This window comes from Pan troglodytes, chromosome X, assembly GCF_028858775.2.
Source record: "Pan troglodytes isolate AG18354 chromosome X, NHGRI_mPanTro3-v2.0_pri, whole genome shotgun sequence".
NCBI lineage: Eukaryota > Metazoa > Chordata > Mammalia > Primates > Hominidae > Pan > Pan troglodytes.
The window spans coordinates 72,037,073-72,054,981 of NC_072421.2; the positions used below are offsets into that span (position 1 = coordinate 72,037,073).

The following is a 17,909-nucleotide window of genomic DNA, read 5'->3' on the forward strand; positions in this document are numbered from 1 at the left end:
AAATGCCACACTGTTGTCCACTGGGTGCTTATTGTCCTTTTGCTCCTTTAGGGACTGCACTCACTGGTGATAAACACCCGCCAAAGTGAGAGTGCAGGTGGCAGCATCCCTCCAAGCTCATTAAATCTTTCAGTTAAACTGGCCTAGTAAGCCATAGGCTGATACTGGGATCAATCTTCATGACCCATATAGGGAACCAATGTTTTGAGAAGCTATAATGCCCACCTTATGTAATTGGGAGTTTCCCCTCTTCTAAATCTCTTCTATGAAATAATATTTTGCAATCCTTCTCCAAAGCAACTCTTTTTATTTTAGATATTCCATCATGCCATGGGGAATGACAAATAGTAGGTCCAAGGATAGACTTTCCATTGTACAATTTCCTTATCCCAGATGTGGTGTTTGGGGATGCCTAGAGCCATTCTGTCCACTGTTCCTGTCTCATCTCACCTATCCAATTTTTCAAGCTGGCTATTTAGTACTACTTGTACTATCTCCTGTGTACTTGATCCCTTTAAGGGGGTCACAGACCCCTTGTCACAGAATCAAAGAATTCCTCTAAGTTACAAATCTTGTTTTGGGTTGTTTCTAAATTGGGTCAAGAGAAACCTCCTCAAGGGCAGCTTGACATGAGAATAGTGGCTGGCAATGACTCTCACAGTAGCAACAGAGGTATTACAGCGCAACAACTTCTCTCCAATCCACATTAAAAAGGTATGGATTTATGAAGTAAGACTCACTGCCTGCTTCAAAGGATTACTTCAAATCCATTGAAGTAATAGATTTTATGGCATCTCTCATTTTCTCCCTTCCTTCCCTCCCTCCACTCCTAAGGGCAGTAAGTTCACTCCAATCTTCATTTACAAATATCACAGATCTCAGATTTGCCTCATTCATGTAAGCTTCTAAATCCAATATCCACTAAATTATGTCAAGCATCTGTAACTCCATTATGGAATTTCATAGCCTCCTTCTCTTTCCTCTCTATTTTTTAAAATCTTTAAAAATACTTATTTCAGTAACTTTTGGGGTAAAAGTGGTTTTTGGTTACATGGATGAATTGTATAGTGGTGAAGTCTGAGATTTTAGTGTACCCGTGGTACTGGTATAAAAGTAGACACATAGACCAATGGAACAGAATAGAGAACCCAGAAATACAGCCAACTATTTACAACCAACTGATCATTAACTAAGCACACAAAAATATAAACTGGGGAAACAACATCCTACTTAATAAATGGTGCTGGGAAAAGTAGATAGCCCACATGTAGAAGAATGAAACTGAATCCATCTCTCTTACCTTATACAAAAATCAACTCAAGATAGAACAATGACTTAAATCTAAGACCCGAAACCATGACATTTCTACAGTATAACCAGGAAAAACTTTTCTGGACATTGGCCTAGGCAAAGGATTCACGACTAAGACCCCAAAAGCAAATGCATCTGCCTCTCTTTTTATATCCAAGGGCAACATGAATGTAACTCGCAACACTCTCTAAGGTTTCATTCACTCATTCACAATAAAACTTTCAGATGGGGACTTGTTAGAGACAAATGGCTTAGGATGAGAGAAAGCAAAAAAGACCTACTGAAACTCATCAAGGTGGGGAAAGAAATGGAGGAAGGTCAGTGAGGGCAAGAAATTCCCTAGGATGACTCTAGAAAAGAAAAATGAGGCAAGAGCCAGGATAAGGTGACAGAAGATGTGAGCAAAGGTCTCCTGGGGATTCATTAGGAATGTATTTGACTCAGGCACAGTGGCTAACGCCTGTAATCCCAGCACTTTGGGAGGCCGAAGGCAGGCAGATCACTTGAGGTCAGGAGTTCAAGACCAGCCTGGCCAACATGGTGAAACCCCATCTCTACTAAAAATACAAAAATTAGCTGGGTGTGGTGCCATGTGCTTATAGTCCCAGCTACTCGAGAGACTGAGGCAGTAGAATCGCTTGAACTCAGGAGGCAGAGGCTGCAGTGAGCCAAGATGACAAGATGGCGCCACTACACTCCAGCTTGGGCGACAGAGCAAGACTCCATCTCCCCGCCACAAAGAAGGAATGTATTTGAAACACACAAGAATTTCCACTTCCCTTATAACCTATCCTGCCCATCCTCGAGAGACAAAAACTAACCAGGACTCCTGATATTGTTTCTGTTCATATCTGTATGTCCTAAAACAAGGACATATCTGATGACCAAATCAGAAGGGGGACCTGGGATGGGGAAAGCCCTCCTACCAGTATTTCATGATCAGTTGAGACATCAGGCATAAATCCTGGGGCTGGAGTTCACAGAGTTGCTGGCCTTGACTACATCTCCAATGGCTGATATGAGATCAGGTAAGGCGTGGGCATCAGAGTAATCAATTTGAGTATTTTTCAACTCCAGCCATAACTATGACAAATTCAACCTCAACCTTAGCATTCATGCCTCTCTGGGTCTTAAGTGATGGGATGAAAGTGCAAATGAAAGAAGAGGGTGGCTCCCAAAGGCATATACGTGGGAAAGAAAAGTGCCAGTGGAAGGAGAAAGTTATGGCTTTTGTTTGATCTCATCAGTGATATGTCTTACTTATAAGGCTTAAGGAAAAAGTAAACAAATATGAGCACAAGGATTGGGGTTACTTTCAAATCAGCTGACTACTCTCCTATGAAGCTGGGTCATTTATTGCTGAAATCCAAACCCATCTCTGGTGGCCTATATTCCAGCAGTGGGGATCCACAACATTATTGAAGGCCTAACAGAGCAAATACTCTACCATGTTTTAAGAATTTTTTTTCCCGTAAACATGGGGAGCTGTATGGGAAGTAACTATTCATATACACATATCGGTGAGTATAGTAACTTCTGAAATGCGACAAGAGAAAAGAGAGATCTAAGCATGCATTTGAAAATAGCAACCTGTGATCTGGAGAGGATCTTAATAGTGATCCATTTGTTGAATGATGCTTTGTGAAGCTGAGATGAAGAGAGGTTGTAGTCATCCCCCACTACTTCTTTCCTTTTCTTCTCCCTCACATTAAGTCTTCTACCAGCTCCTCCTGAGGAATAAATATAAAGCAGCCCCTACAAGAGGGGATGCGTTGTCTGAGGGCCTGATCACTTTAACACAGTAGTTCTTAAACTTCTTTTGGAATATTGAGTCATTTGGAGAATATAAAAGACATGGATCCTCTCCCCAGTAAAATGTACTCAAAAGAAAAATGTCTGCATGCCATGTCAGAGGTTTTATAGACTCTCTTCTCCTAAGCTTTACCTTCCTTGTCCTTAAGGCCATCTCTGTGCCTCAATTGCCAGCCCTCTTCCCTAACAGCACAGGGAAATTCTACAATATGGACCACTAAACTGGATGTATTCTGACCCTAGAGTGGCTTTTACAAAGTAGTTGTTACTCACCTATTGATGTGAGCTTTCTTTTGTCTACCCTTTATCCTAAAAAGCTGAATTAATAGGATTGTGTCTTGCTCTGGTTAATCAACATGTGTGTACTATGACTGGTTTTTTGTTTTTGTTGTTGTTTTTTAAGAGCAGCACTAGCTCACTCTTCAACTCAGAGGCTCAGAAGCCAAAGTACATTATGGAACATGGCCAACAAATGCTTGTAACACGTAACTAACTTAGGTCAAGATCAAGGAAAAATTTAGATCCTAAATAAATCTTTTTATGCCACTTCAAGCTGACCAGCCTGCAGCTCTTTGAAAGAGTTAGGAGACGGCCACAGGATTCCAGCAGTGCTAAAGGCCAACAGCTCCCCTAGCTGTTCTCACCAGGAATTCTTGCGCATTCTCCCACTCCTGAAGTGTGACAGACCCAAAAGAGGGAACAGATGGCATATAGCAAGGTGTCAGGCATACAGCAAATACTCAATAAAAGAAGGAATCACCTGGATCCCCCCACTCTTCTAAGGCTCATCTACTATCGCACTACAGCCTTTCTTCTCTAGTATTTGCAGTTAACATGTGCCAACCTCCAAGTCATTCCTCACAGTCACTGAAGCCTTTTGTACCTGGCCCAGTGTTCATTCTAAGCCTAGCTTCTACTATAATCCTGGGTTACTATAATAGTCATGTAAATGATCATCTGACATCCTAGCTTCACAGGTATCTTAACCACTCCAGTTTTGAAATCTAACACTCCAAAGTCTACTCTGATTACAGGTCCTATCACTCCAGTTTTCCAATTACTCAGCACTCACCTTGTTCACATTAAAGCCTCTTTTTGGCCCAGACTGAGGCCACTCCTGACCTTACTTCCTTCCATGTCCAGGTTGGATTTTTTTTTTTTAAATGAAGTCTCACTCTGTTACCCAGGCTGGAGTACAGTGGGTGGGATCTCGGCTCACTGCAACCTCCGCCTCTTGGGTTCAAGTGATTCTCCTGCCTCAGCCTCCTGAGTAGCTGGGATTACAGGCATGTGCCACCACACCTGGCTAATTTTTGCATTTTTAGTAGAGACAGGGTTTCACCATGTTGGTCAGGCTGGTCTCGAACTCCTGACCTCAGGTGACCTGCCCACCTTGGCCTTCCAAAGTGCTGTGATTACAGGTGTGGGCCACCACGCCCGGCCTTAGTTTGGATTCTTAAATCCATTTCTGTGTAACTCCTCTCTTGCTAGCTGTCCACCCCTCAATCAATCAAGGCAACCAAATACTGCTAGTGACAATGCCCCAAAACCACTTCATATTTTCCTGAGCTTCTAACCCAGTTTCAAACTCATTTCTTACTTTGATATACCATAAGCTCTCCTGTTAATGGTCTCACTCCAGCGTTTTGGCCTGAATATTCCTTAGGGACTCTGGTTCATATTTAGCCCTCTAGTATTTCTGTTCCAGCAGCTTTTGTCTCCATATTCCTGTTCCTGGTCAGCTTCCTCCCCATCATCCACCTCTACAATTACAAATCTTCACCACCCTTGCCAAGTCCTCTTCCTTACTCCTATCCCTATCTCTGTGCTCCAGCAAAGAGGTAGTTCCACTTACCTAAGGCTAACCCTCCACCTGCACGTGTTCTAGAGCCATAAATTTCACCCTTCCAGCTTCATCTGCATCATCTTTCAAGATCATCTTCCATCTATTATCATCTCTCTCTTTCTCACATCTACAATGACTCCCTTCTCAATTCCTTCTGCCCCATGGTCTGCAAACACACTCAATTTTTTTCTCATGTTAAATGATTCACTGTAAGGCGCTGGATAAGTGGTTTTAACTTGTATTCTGGTTGTCACATCTACAATCAGAAAAGCTTCTCACAAAATAATGATTAAGTACAATAAATAAGATAAATAAAATATGAACCTGGTGAGAGGTGAACAGGACGGTGGAGGATTACCTGTCAGTGCAGGTAAGGGGATAGCTGGAGTAAAGTTCAAAGGGGAAAACTTTAAATATCAGCCACAGGAGCAAACCTCAGACTGTGAGGATGAGGTTTCTGTTCAGACAATGAGCACTCTGGCCCAACCCGGGGAGCAATTAGCAGCAATTACAGTAGCAGCAACAGCCATGCAACATCAGCAAGTAGCTAAGACTAAAATGCAGGCATAGAAATGAAGTATTTCATAGAAAACAGAGTAGCAAATATGACATATGAGGCACTTGTGCTGCTACTCCCCCTTCTCCGACCCTCAGCAGACATCACTAAATAGTTATAAATGTCTTTCACACTGAGATAAGACCTGGTTTCAGAATCTTGTTATAAAACATAATCAGGGCAGGCATTATCAATCAATTGGAGATGGTACTTGAGATGAAGTGTATTTGCTATCATTGCACTACACAGAAAAGTCCTCAACAAAAGAATTAGAAGACAGGAATAAGCTTCAGGAGTAAGCATTCTGAAGAGAGCTTGGACGTTGTTGGCAACTGGCGGGGACAAGCTGAGCCCATGGAGATCACAGAGCAGGCGCCCAATTAATGTCTGTTGATGATTCATTTTTTCATTCAACAAACATTTAATGAGGCCTACAATGTGCACCGGATTAGGCACTGTGAATACAAAGATGAGTAAGGCACTGTCCTTGCCCTTAAGGAATTTAAAGTCTGGTAGACGAGAGCCATAGACACGGACAATGATAATACAACCTGCTAAGTGCTAGGACACTTAGCAGGTTGTATTATATCCATCCGAGTAGGATTTCTTCAGAGGAGCACCACTCCAGGTTGCTGCTGGATCCATGAAGTCCTCCCAGGCACCAGGGTCTGCTGTTGTTTTTGTCACGTGCTGGGTGTCCCAAGATCTAACAATAATAGCTGTAATTAATGTATAGAGTGCCTATGACAAACACTTTACAAATGTCTTCATGGAAACTCTGAAAATTAATAGTTATATTAGAGGAAGAAACTGAAGTTCAACGAGTTTAAGTCACACAGCCAGCAAGCAGTTGAATTAGTTTTCAAATCCAGTTTTGACAAAGTCTAATGCATTTTTCTGTTTTCAGGATAACCTTTATGCAGGTGTAATACAACAACTTTTCAACAGCTTTCTATTTGGAACTAAAAGCAAAGGCAATAGATTAGTCACTAGATCATGGAGTGATTAATTTGGTTTCCCACTCTACCTGGCAGAGAAATAAAAGGTGAAATGACCTCACACTTACATACCATTGAAAACCTTCAAGTCAGTTACTGTTTTTCTTTCTCAACCCTAACATCGTCACTGATCATTCAAAATATAAGTACCTCTAGTCAAATCTCTTCTTTTAATACTTGTCATAGTCAACACCATTATCAGCAACAATAGTTGACACAGCATTTAGCTGTATATTCCAGGCCTGTTCTAAGCAATTTACATAATTAGTCCCTTTAAGTACTTTTTACCCCCATCATTGAAAATAAATATTATTCCTATTTTACATAAGAGAAAACAGAGTCCTGGGGAAGTGAAGAATCATGCTCAAGACCACATTGGTAAGTGTGAGAGCAGATTTGAGCCCAGGCTACCTGGTCCCAAGACCCAAACTCTCACTTTACATAGCTCTGCTGCACTGCTCAGGGCCTCCTTTCCCAACTCTTGATGGCAAGTTACACAAGGCCCCCTGAAAAACCCAGTCCTACTTACATAAAATCTCCTCACTAACCATTCTGGTCATAGAAAGCCATTCTCTAAATCCCAAATATCAATACTCAGAGCCTTAATTGGAAAATTTCCCGAAGAACATTGAGTTTAGAATATACCTTTGAAAAAAGAGAAAATAAACACTCGATATGTTTAGGTTTTTAATTATTGAATTTTTTTTTACTTGCAGATATAGTCATAAACGTTTTAAGATCCATAAGCAAACTAAAGCAATTATGCCAATAATGACTAAGGCCATTGCTTCCTCAATTGAGTCTTTGATATAAAAGCCTTCACTTTTGGTTAATTACAAAAAAAAAAAAAAAAAAAAAAACCGTGGGAGATATGTGACAGTGAGAGTAGGCCTGCTACTGATGAGAAGGACCAGCAACTTAGCAACACCATAAAATGTCTGCTGCAATTCAGGTGTCTAGGTGTCTCCCTGAGAATCAACATTTCATATACAGCTGTTCCCAGAAAACAATCTTGCACAATCTGTACAGTCAAGTTATGATCTAAAAGGAGTTAATTGCAACATTCATCCAAAGAATATGACAGTATTTTTCATCAAGGTCTTTTTCTATAAGTTTTTCTATAACTTTTCCTATAAGTTCTATTATGTCTATACAGTCATGTGCTGCCTAACAATGTTTAGGTCAATGATGAACCTCATATATGACAGTTGTCCCACAGTTGTCCCACCGCAAAATCATATCATATTTTTACTGTAGCTTTTCTATGTTTATATATGTTTAGGTACACAAATACTTACCATTCTGTTATAATTGCCTACAGTATTCAGTACAGTCATATGCTGTACAGGTTTGTAGCCTAGGTGTGTAATAGGCTATACCATTTAGAGAGGTTTGTGTTAATATACTCTATGAAGTTCACATGACAAAATCGCCTAACAATACACTTCTCAGAACATATCCCCATTGCTAAGCAATGCATGACTAAATTTTTATAACTTCCTAAGAGGTTATCCCCTCTTCGCCACTCCCACTCCTTTCAGCCCTACATCATTTCTCATCTTAGCCACCACAGTATCCTTCTAACTCATCTCCCTGTCCAGATTTGAAAACATTCCTGAACACACCCCACACTACTGCCAGTGATCATCTAAAAGCATCCCTTTCTGAAAACACTTATAATGAAATCCAAATCCCATGGCATACCATATAAAGTTCTATTCCTGGCCTACATTTCCAACCTAATTTAGAGAACTATTTGTAGTTCCCCAAACTCATCATACTACTTCCAATGTCCATGCTTTTGCTTGGAAAGCCTTTCCCTGTTTTTCACCTAGTCAAAAGGTGACTTTACTTCTTTAAAGACTCAACTCATATACAGGTACTCTGAGCTCTGTCATCTCCAGACTCTGTAAAATGATTTCTCTTTGAACTCCAGAGTATCTTGTACATACCTCCATTGTAGAGCATACCATATTGTTGTAATTATATGTGTACATAGATGTTGATCTCTCTCACTAGACTGAGAACTCCTTGAGGATGGGGATGGTATCTAATTCATCTCCATATCCCCACTACCCAGCACAGTGCCTGGCAGCTCAAATGACAGTAGAGAGGAGAGATGCTGAATATGCAGGAGTGAGAATAAAGCAATGTTCTTGAGTAGTGGTACAATACAAATATGCTGAATGAATTGAAGCTATAGAAAAACATTTTGGGGCTCAATGTTGTAAAGAGGTCTCAAAAGAAGGGACAAGCTAACTCAAGGAGGAGTCCCCAGTTACCAAGTAAACTTACTCAGAAGTTAAAAGACCATTTGTTGGGTATGTTATCCAGGGACTTGAACTGGGGTTAGTTTAAAATAATCTATTTGGGATAGGAGACTTTTAAGGTCCTCCCATACTGGAGCTTCTAAATCTATGATCAGTGCCACAGTCAAGAGAGCCATCATTCTGAGAGCCTATGTCACAGAGTGAATGGTGACTCCCACAGTTGTGGACAAAGGCTAAAAACAGATCACAAACTTATAACTCATTTGGTTGGGTGTGGCGGTTGACACCTATAATCCCAGCACTTTGGGTGGCTGAGGTGGGCAGATCACTTGAGCCCAGGAGTTTAAGACCAGCCTGGACAACATGGCAAAACCCCATCTCTACGAAAAATACAAAAATTAGCCAGGCATGGTGACATGTGCCTGTAGTCCCAGCTACCCAGGAGGCAGAGGTGGAAGGATCATCTGAGCTCAGGGAGGCGGAGGCTGCAGTGAGCTGGGATTGTACCACCGCACTCCAGCCTGAGCAACAGAGTGAGACCTTGTCTTAAAATGATACAAAAACAAACAAAAACCCTCATCCTCTGTTGATCCTGTTCCCAATTGACCCTTGAACCTGGTGCAGGAAGTGTTTTTAAGGCCAACAAGAAGGACATCATGACCCTAAATATATCCTCTACAAGCTGCTACCTAATGTTTTAAATTCCCCCTTAAACCTTTGGTGCCTTTCATTCATGTTTGCTAAAATGCCACTTAATCTAATATGTTGAGCTAGTATCAATTAACTTTACACTACACAGTAGATACAAGGAACACACCATCCATTCCCATACCCTGTGAGATCATCTAATCCAACCCTCTTGCATTAACACAAATCTAGGAACATCCACCAAATGTCCAGATTTTTAACTCTGGTACTCAGTTTCTTGAAGTGCAAAATACAGAAGTTGTATTGAATAATTCCCCACATCCCTTCTTCTCATGATATTCTAAAGAGCTTCTGAGCCTGTTTTCCGCCTATAAATTAGACACATTGGTGAATCTGTTCTTATTCCTAACCAAACTGTTATAAGGGTCAAATAAAACCATGTTTGTAAAAAGCTTCTAGAAACAATAAAGTACAAAAATAAATTAATTAACTAAAAATAAAAATAAAAAGGTTGGGCTCGGTGGCTCACCCCTACAATCCCAGGACTTTAGGAGGCTTAGGTGGAATGACTGCTTGAGCCCAGGAGTTCAAGACCAACCTGGCCAACACAGCCAGATGCAGAAAGAAAGTAAGTAAGTAAGGAAGGAAGGAAGGAAGGAAGGAAGGAAGGGCTATACAAATGTAGGAGAATTAAGCTATATGTGTGGGGGAGTGTGCTCTGCCATTAATTAGACATTACTTAGAAAACCTACTCTACCTCTCTAACATGCCTCAGAGGGTTGGTGTGATGATTAAATGGGAACATGTAAAGTAGCACACTCATTTGCCAATCGAGACCTTCACAGAATCTCAGGAATAAAAGTGACCTTCGAGTGCATGTAATCCAACTCATTCCACCCAAGGAGATTCTGAAGTTCAATTCCCAGTGTTCATACAAGCCTCTAGGTGTCACTTCCAAGAATCATCTTTGGAGAGTCCTTAAAACTGCTTCTCTATTAATTAGAACTGCCTTCAAAAGCAGCAAAAGACAACTGTCCCTGACCCAATAAGAGATCTGAAAACAGACAGAAGACAACAAAGCAAAGACAAATTCTTCTTTTTGGAGTTCTCCTACAATATAAACAGCTCTACTTCCTATGATGCTTCTCATAACATCTACATTCAGATCCCTCTCCGTATCATGGATGTTCTCCTCCAGCTTCCTCTCAAAGAGTTGCTCTTAGAATTAAAATAAACTACCAAATGGAACAGAATTCTTATCTTCTTTGGTTCCAAATACTTTTTTCTTTTCTTTTCTTTTTTTACCTTTCTTTTTTTTTTTTTTTTTTTGTGAAATGGAGTCTCACTCAGGCTGGAGTGGCACGATCTTGGCCCACTGCAATCTCCGCCTCCGAGGTTCCAGCCTCCCCAGTAGTTGGGATTACAAGTGGCACTACCACGCCCAGCTAATTCTTGTATTTTTAGTAGTGACAGGGTTTCACCATGTTGGCCAGGCTGGTCTCAAACTCCTGACCTCAAGTGATTCACCCACCTCAGCCTCCAAGTGCTGGGATTACAGGCCAGCTGGCCCCAAATACCTACCTACCTACCTACCTTCCTTCTTTCCTTCTTTTTTTTTTTTTTGACAGAGTCTCTCTCTGTCTCCCAGGCTGGAGTGCAGTGGCGTAATCTCGGCTCACTGCAACCTCCACCTCCCAGGTTCAAGCGATTCTCCTGCCTCAGCCTCCTGAGTAGCTGGGACTACAGGCGCGCACCACCCCGACTGGCTAATTTTTGTACTTTTGGTAGAGACAGTGTTTCACCATGTTAGCCAGGCTGATCTCGAACTCCTGACCTCAAGTGATCCACTTGCCTCGGCCTCCCAAGGTGCTGGGATTGCAGGCATGAGCCACTGCGCCTGGCCCTAAATACTTTTCTAGTAAGAACATAACCAGTTACACTGAAGGCTTTGAAAGTCTTCAACTGGTACGAATCCTAAAAAAAAAAAGAGCACCAAGTCTACAGGAGCTTTCAGGATGGAGAAAGCCCTTCCAAATGGGAAAGGAGGTCAAACGGATGCTGCCATTACTGAAAACAAATGCCTTACTATGTCATTTTCCTAATACCAGCTCTCACCTCTGGACTTACCTAAACCAGGAATACAGAACATTATAAAGAATGCAGGCTGCTAGGAACATTTGAAAGAAATGGTAAGATCAAACACAAAACACATTTTGAATGACATTCCCTACTGATTGGCCCTAGTCTATGCAGATGACATCTACACTTTTCCCACCAGAATTGCAGTTCCAAAGACATCTTTTTTTTCCAGAAAATGGGGGAGATTAAAAGTAATAAGTAGAATATACATACACAGATACCAAAGACCCGAATAAAAGGACAAAAATATTACATTAATGTATGGGAAGATTGTAAAAATGACAGCTCTCCCAAAATTAATCTACAAATTCAGGGCCATTCCAATTTAAATTCCAGTGATATTTGTGAACACTCGACAAGCTGTTTCTATAGTTCACATAAAATAACTACATGATAATGAGATAAAATTTTGGAAAAAAGAAGAATGAGGGATGTGTCCTGCAAGATAAGGTTGTTATTAAAAACTAGGCATGTAGGAAATGACAGCACCCACATTGTCTCATTACAATGAAATAAAAACATGATTTTTTTGAGGAAAAAGAAAGCCAGAAATCCTCAACATGAAGCATCACACTAAATAACTATTGAGTAAAAGAATAAATATAAGTTATAATCAAGCATATTTAGCAAACAACAAAACAAGAACATTACTTAGGAAATTCAGCCAATGCTATCATAAGTTCTCTTATTATAAAATAATGAAAAAGAATTACTCTTAGTAAACATAACAAACGTAATGAGAGGAGAGAAAAGGGGCAGAAAAAATATGTGAATGAATAATGGCTCCCAAATCCCAAATCTGATCAAAAATATTAATCAATATGTGCAAGACCAATAAATGCCAGAAAGGATAAACTGGCAGGCTGAGGTGAGCAGATTACTTGAGCCCAAGAGTTCAAGACCAGCCTGGGCAACATGGCAAAACCCTGTCTATACCAAAAAAAAAAAAAGAACAAAAATTAGCTGGGCGTGGTGGCATACACCTATAGTCCCAGCTACTCGGAAGGCTGATGTGGGAGGATCGCTTGAGCCTGGGAGGTGGAGGACGCAGTGAGCTGCGATTGTGCCACTGCACTCCGGCCTGGGCAACAGAGCCAAACCCTGTCTTAAAAATAAACTCAAAGACATTCAAATTTACACATAGTAGTAACATCATCAAAGCCAGACGTCAGAAAGAAATCTTGAAAACAGCAAGAGAAAAAAAAAAAAATCACATTTAACTGATCTTCAATAAGATAATCAGCTGACTTCTTATCATAAATCAGAGACCAGAAAACAATGGGAAATAATTTTTTTTCTTTTTCCTTTTTCTTTTCTTTTTTTTTTTTTTTTTTTTTTTTCGGGGATGGAGTCTCACTCAGCCGCCCAGGCTGGAGTGCAGCGGCGCTATCTCGGCTCACCACAGCCATCATCTCCCGGGTTCAAGCGATTCTCCCATCTCAGCCTCCTGAGTAGCTGGGATTAGAGGCACCTGCCATCATGCCCAGCTAATTTTTATATTTTAGTAGAAACAGGGTTTCACCATATTGGCCAGGCTGGTCTTGAACTCCTGACCTCAGATGACCCGCCTGCCTCGGCCTCCCAAAGTGCTAGGATTACAGGTGTTGGCCTGTGCCCGGCCAACAATGGGAAATATTTTCAAACTGCTAAAGTAAAAAGAATGCCAACTGCAAATTCTGTATCTAGCAAAACTATCCTTCACAAACAAAAGAGAAATTATGGCATTTGCAGATTCACAAAAATTAAAAGAATTCAATGCTAGCAGACCTGCCCTACAAGCAATACTAAAGGGAGTGATTCAGAGAGAAATGAATGAATACTAGACAGTAACTCAAATGCATGAAAAATAAACAGCATCACCAAAGGTAATTAAATAATTATAAAAAACAGAATAGATCTATTTGTGTAATACTTTTCTTCACAGATCTATATTAAAAGACAACTGGATAAGGAAATAATTACAAAATGTGTTGATATGCCTATATTGTGTAGAGATCTAATTGGTATAGTAATAATAGCACAAAGGACGGGGAGAAAATGGAAATATAGTGAAGCAAATTTCCTATGCTATTGAAACTAAGTTGATATTAATCTGAAGCCAACTATTTCAAGGTAAAATGTTAATTTTAATATCAGGGCAAACAATAAAAACAAAAGTAAACACAAAAAAACATTAAAAAATGAGTGGGAGAGGGAATTAGAATGGTACCCAAGAAAATAGTTGTTTAATAAAAAAGTCAGTAATGAAGACATAAGACATGGGGAAACAAATAGCAAAACAGCAGACATTAGTCCCCCCCTCATCAGTAATTACAAACATAAATGAAAGAATACTCCAATCAAAAGACAGAGCTTGGCAGAATAAATATTTTTAAAATATGATCCAGCTACATATTATCTACGAAACACATACTTTAGATTAACAGGCACAAAAAAGGCTGACAGTTAAAAAATGGAAAAAAGATATACCAGGCAAGCAGAAATCAAGGGAATTCTGGAGTAGCTTTAATTATGTGACAAAATAAAAGGAAAAATAAAATTTGCCAGGCATAGTGGCTCATGCCTGCAATCCCAGCACCTTGGGAGGCAGAGGCCGGGAATCGAGATCACTTGAGTCCAGGAATTTGAGACCAGCTTGGGCAACACGGTGAAACTCTGTCTCTACAGAAAAATACAAAAAAATTGCTGGGCGTAGTGGCGTATGCCTGTAGTCCCAACTGCTCAGGAGGCTAAGGCACTGAGTTGGAGACCTCAGTATGCTTTCAAAAATAAAACTGGGCAGAAAAAGAAGAAAATAGAAGACTTAAACAACACTATAAAACCATATCACCTAAACATACATAGAAAATCCACCCAACAACCACAGTATACATATTATTCTCAAGTGTACATGGAGCCTTCTTCAACACAGACCATATGCTAAGTCATAAAACAAGTCTCAATTTTAAAACATTGAAACCATACAAAGTATGTTCCCCATAACAATGAAATGAAATTAGAAATCAATTTAAAAAAAGCAATTTGGGGAATTCACAAATATGCAAGTCAGGTGCTGTGGTTCATGCCTATATTCCCAACACTTTGGGAGGCCAAAGTAGGAGAATTCCTGGAGCCCAGGAGTTCAAGATCAGTGTGGGAAACATGGAGAGACCCCGTCTCAACCAAAAAAAAAAAAAAAAAAAATTCTAAGTGTGGTGGCACATGCCTGTAGTCCCAGCTACTCAGGAGGCTGAGGCAGGAGGATCACTTGAGCCCAGGAGGTCAAGGCTGCAATGAGCCATGATTGTACCACTGCACTCCAGCCTGGGCAACAGAGTGGTACTCTGTCTCAAAATAAACAAACAAATATGTGTAAATTAAACAACAAACTCCTAAACAACCAATGGATTAAAAATGAAATCCCAAAAATGATTAGAAAATACTTTGAGATGAGTGAAAATGTAACAAAACATAAAATTTATGGAATGCAGCAAAAACAGTGCTTATAGGGAAAAGTAAAACTGTGACCATCTACATTAAAAATGAAGATCTCAAATAAATAAGCTAACTTTCCAATTTGAGATATTAGGAAAAGATCAAACTAAAATTGATTAGGGGCCAGGCACAGTGGCTCACACCTGTAATCCTAGCACTTTGGGAAGCTGAGGCAGGTGAACTGACTGAGCTCAGGAGTTCAAGACCAGCCTGGGCAACACAGCGAAACCCCGTCTCTACTAAAATACAAAACATTAGCCAGGCATGGCAGCATGTGCCTGTAGTCCCAGCTACTCAGTAGGCTGAGGCAGGAGAATTGCTTGAACCCAGGAGGCAGCGGTCGCAGTGAGCCAAGATCACGCCACTGCACTCCAGCCTGGGTGACAGCGTGAGACTTGGTCTCAAAAAAAAAAAAAAAATTGATTAGGACAAAGAAAATAATAAAAAAAAAAGAGTAAAAATAAATTTAAAAAACAGAGAAACAGAAAATTAAGGAAAGCAAATGTGGTTCTCGAAATAATTTTAAAAATGAACAGATCTGTAGCTAGACCAAAGATGAAAAACAGAGAAAACACATATAAAATCAGAATAAAAAAGACATTATCACCAATGTTATAGGAAAATAAAAGAATTAGAAAGGAATACCATCAAAAGCAGTATGCCAATTAGATACCTTATACAAAATGTTTGTTTTTAGGAAGACACAAACAACCAAATCTGACACAAGAAAAAAACCCTGAATACTTACAAAAACAGAATTGAAGGCCGAGCACGGTGCCTCGAGCCTGTAATCCCAGCACTTTGGGAGGCTGAGGCGGGCAGATTACCTGAGGTCAGGAGGTCGAGACCAGCCTGACCAACATGGGGAAACCCCTGTCTCTGCTAAAAAATACAAAATTAGCTGGGAGTGATGGCGCATGCCTGTAATCCCAGCTACTCGGGAGGCAGAAGCAGGAGAATAGCTTGGACCCGGGAAGCGGAGGTTGCAGTGAGCCGAGATCGCGCCATTGCACTCCAGCTTGGGTAACAAGAGTGAAACTCCGTCTCAAAAAAAAAACACAGATTGAATGGTTAATCTACAAAATTCCCATAAAGAAACATTCATGAACAGATGACTTCACTGATGATTCTGCAAACGTTTAAATAATAAACATCAGTTATTTACATAACTTTTCAAAAAATATTACAGGAGGAAACACTTCCCCAATTAATTTAATACATGATATTTACATATGCATGGTATTTATAGAACAAAGATAAAACCTCATGATTGTGTCAATAGACATAAAAAAGCCATTTGACAAAATTCATTTATAATTTTAAAATCCTCAACAAACTAGGAACAAAGGGATCTATCTACATTTGACAAAGGGTATCTACAAATACTGTATAGCTAGCTCTGTGAACCTGGGCAAGAAAAAGAAAAAAAAAACCATACAGCTAACATCATTTAATAGTCAAAATCTAATTGTATTACCCCTAGTCAGAAACAAGTCAAGGATGACTGCTCTTGCTACTTCTGTGCCGGTTTTCGCCATGGTGATTAGGCAGGAAAAAGAAATAAAAAAAATCAATGCAATTGGAAAGAGAGTACAACTATCTATATTTATAGGTGACATAAACATAAAAACCCAGAGGAATCCACAAAAAAATGCTAATAGTGAAACTATTAGAAAAGCTTTTCCAATAAGTTCAGAAACATTGGAGGATACAAGATCAACAGAAAACTAATTGTATTTTAATACACTAGCAATGAACAATCCAAAATTAAAGTTAGGAAAATAATTCCATTTTCAATATTATGAAAAATAAAATGAATAGAAAGGTATCTATTGTTAATGGATTGGGAATATTAATATTTCTAACATGGCAATACTCCACAAATTGATCTACAGATTAAATGCTTTCCTTAGCAAAATTCTGGCATTTTCTAGAAATTTACAAGCTGATCCTAAAATTCATATGGAAATTCAAAGCCTTCAGAATAATCAAGGCCAAAGCAAAGAACAAAGCTGGAGAACTCATACTTCCAGATTTTGAAATTTACTCCAAAGCTACAATAATCAATACTGTGTAGTACAGGCATAAGGATAGATATAGAGATAAATAAAATAAAATTGAGAGTCCAAAATAAACTCTTATATTTAGAATCAACTGATGTTCAACAAGTGTACCAAGACAATTCAATGATGAAGTAGTCTTTTCAACAAATGGTGCTGAGAAAACTGGATATCCATATGCAAAGGGACTAAGTTGGACTTCTTCCTTAAACTATATACAAAAGTAAATTCCAAATGAATCACACACCTAAATGTAAGAGCTACAACTTAGGTCAGGTAATGGTTTCTTTGTTATGACACTAAAATCACAACTAACAAAAAAAAATAGATAAATTAGATTTCATCAATATTAAAAACTTCCGTGCTATAAACAATGTCATCAAAAAGGTGAAAAGGCAATACAAAGAATGGAAGAAAATAATTGTAAATCATGTATCCAATAAGAGTCTATTATCCAGATTATATAAAGAACTCTGATAACAACAAAACCACACATAACCCAATTCTAATGAGCAAAGGATTAGAACAGACATTTCTCCAAAGATACACAAATGACCACTAAGCACATGAAAAGTTGCTCAATGCAGAAATACAAGTCAACAGCACAATAAGATATTTCATATCCACTAGGTGGCCATAATTTTAAAAGGCAGAAAATAACAAGTGAGAATATGAATAAATGTAATTCCTCATATTGCAGATGAAAATGTAAAATGGTGCAGGCACCTTATTAAAATTTGTTAATTACCCACAACATTAAACCTAGACATGCCATGACAAAGCAATTATACTCCT

General features: G+C 39.4%; 2 non-coding genes across 2 annotated transcripts; both read right to left on the minus strand.

Moving 5' to 3' along the window:
* Positions 1 to 5,883: 5,883 nt before the first annotated feature.
* On the minus strand, positions 5,884 to 5,967 carry MIR421 (microRNA mir-421). Its single transcript, NR_035793.1, has one exon. It is a non-coding gene; the product is annotated as a microRNA mir-421 (primary transcript).
* An 86-nt stretch (positions 5,968 to 6,053) lies between these two features.
* MIR374B (microRNA mir-374b) lies at positions 6,054 to 6,124 on the minus strand. Its single transcript, NR_035776.1, has one exon. It is a non-coding gene; the product is annotated as a microRNA mir-374b (primary transcript).
* Positions 6,125 to 17,909: the final 11,785 nt, after the last annotated feature.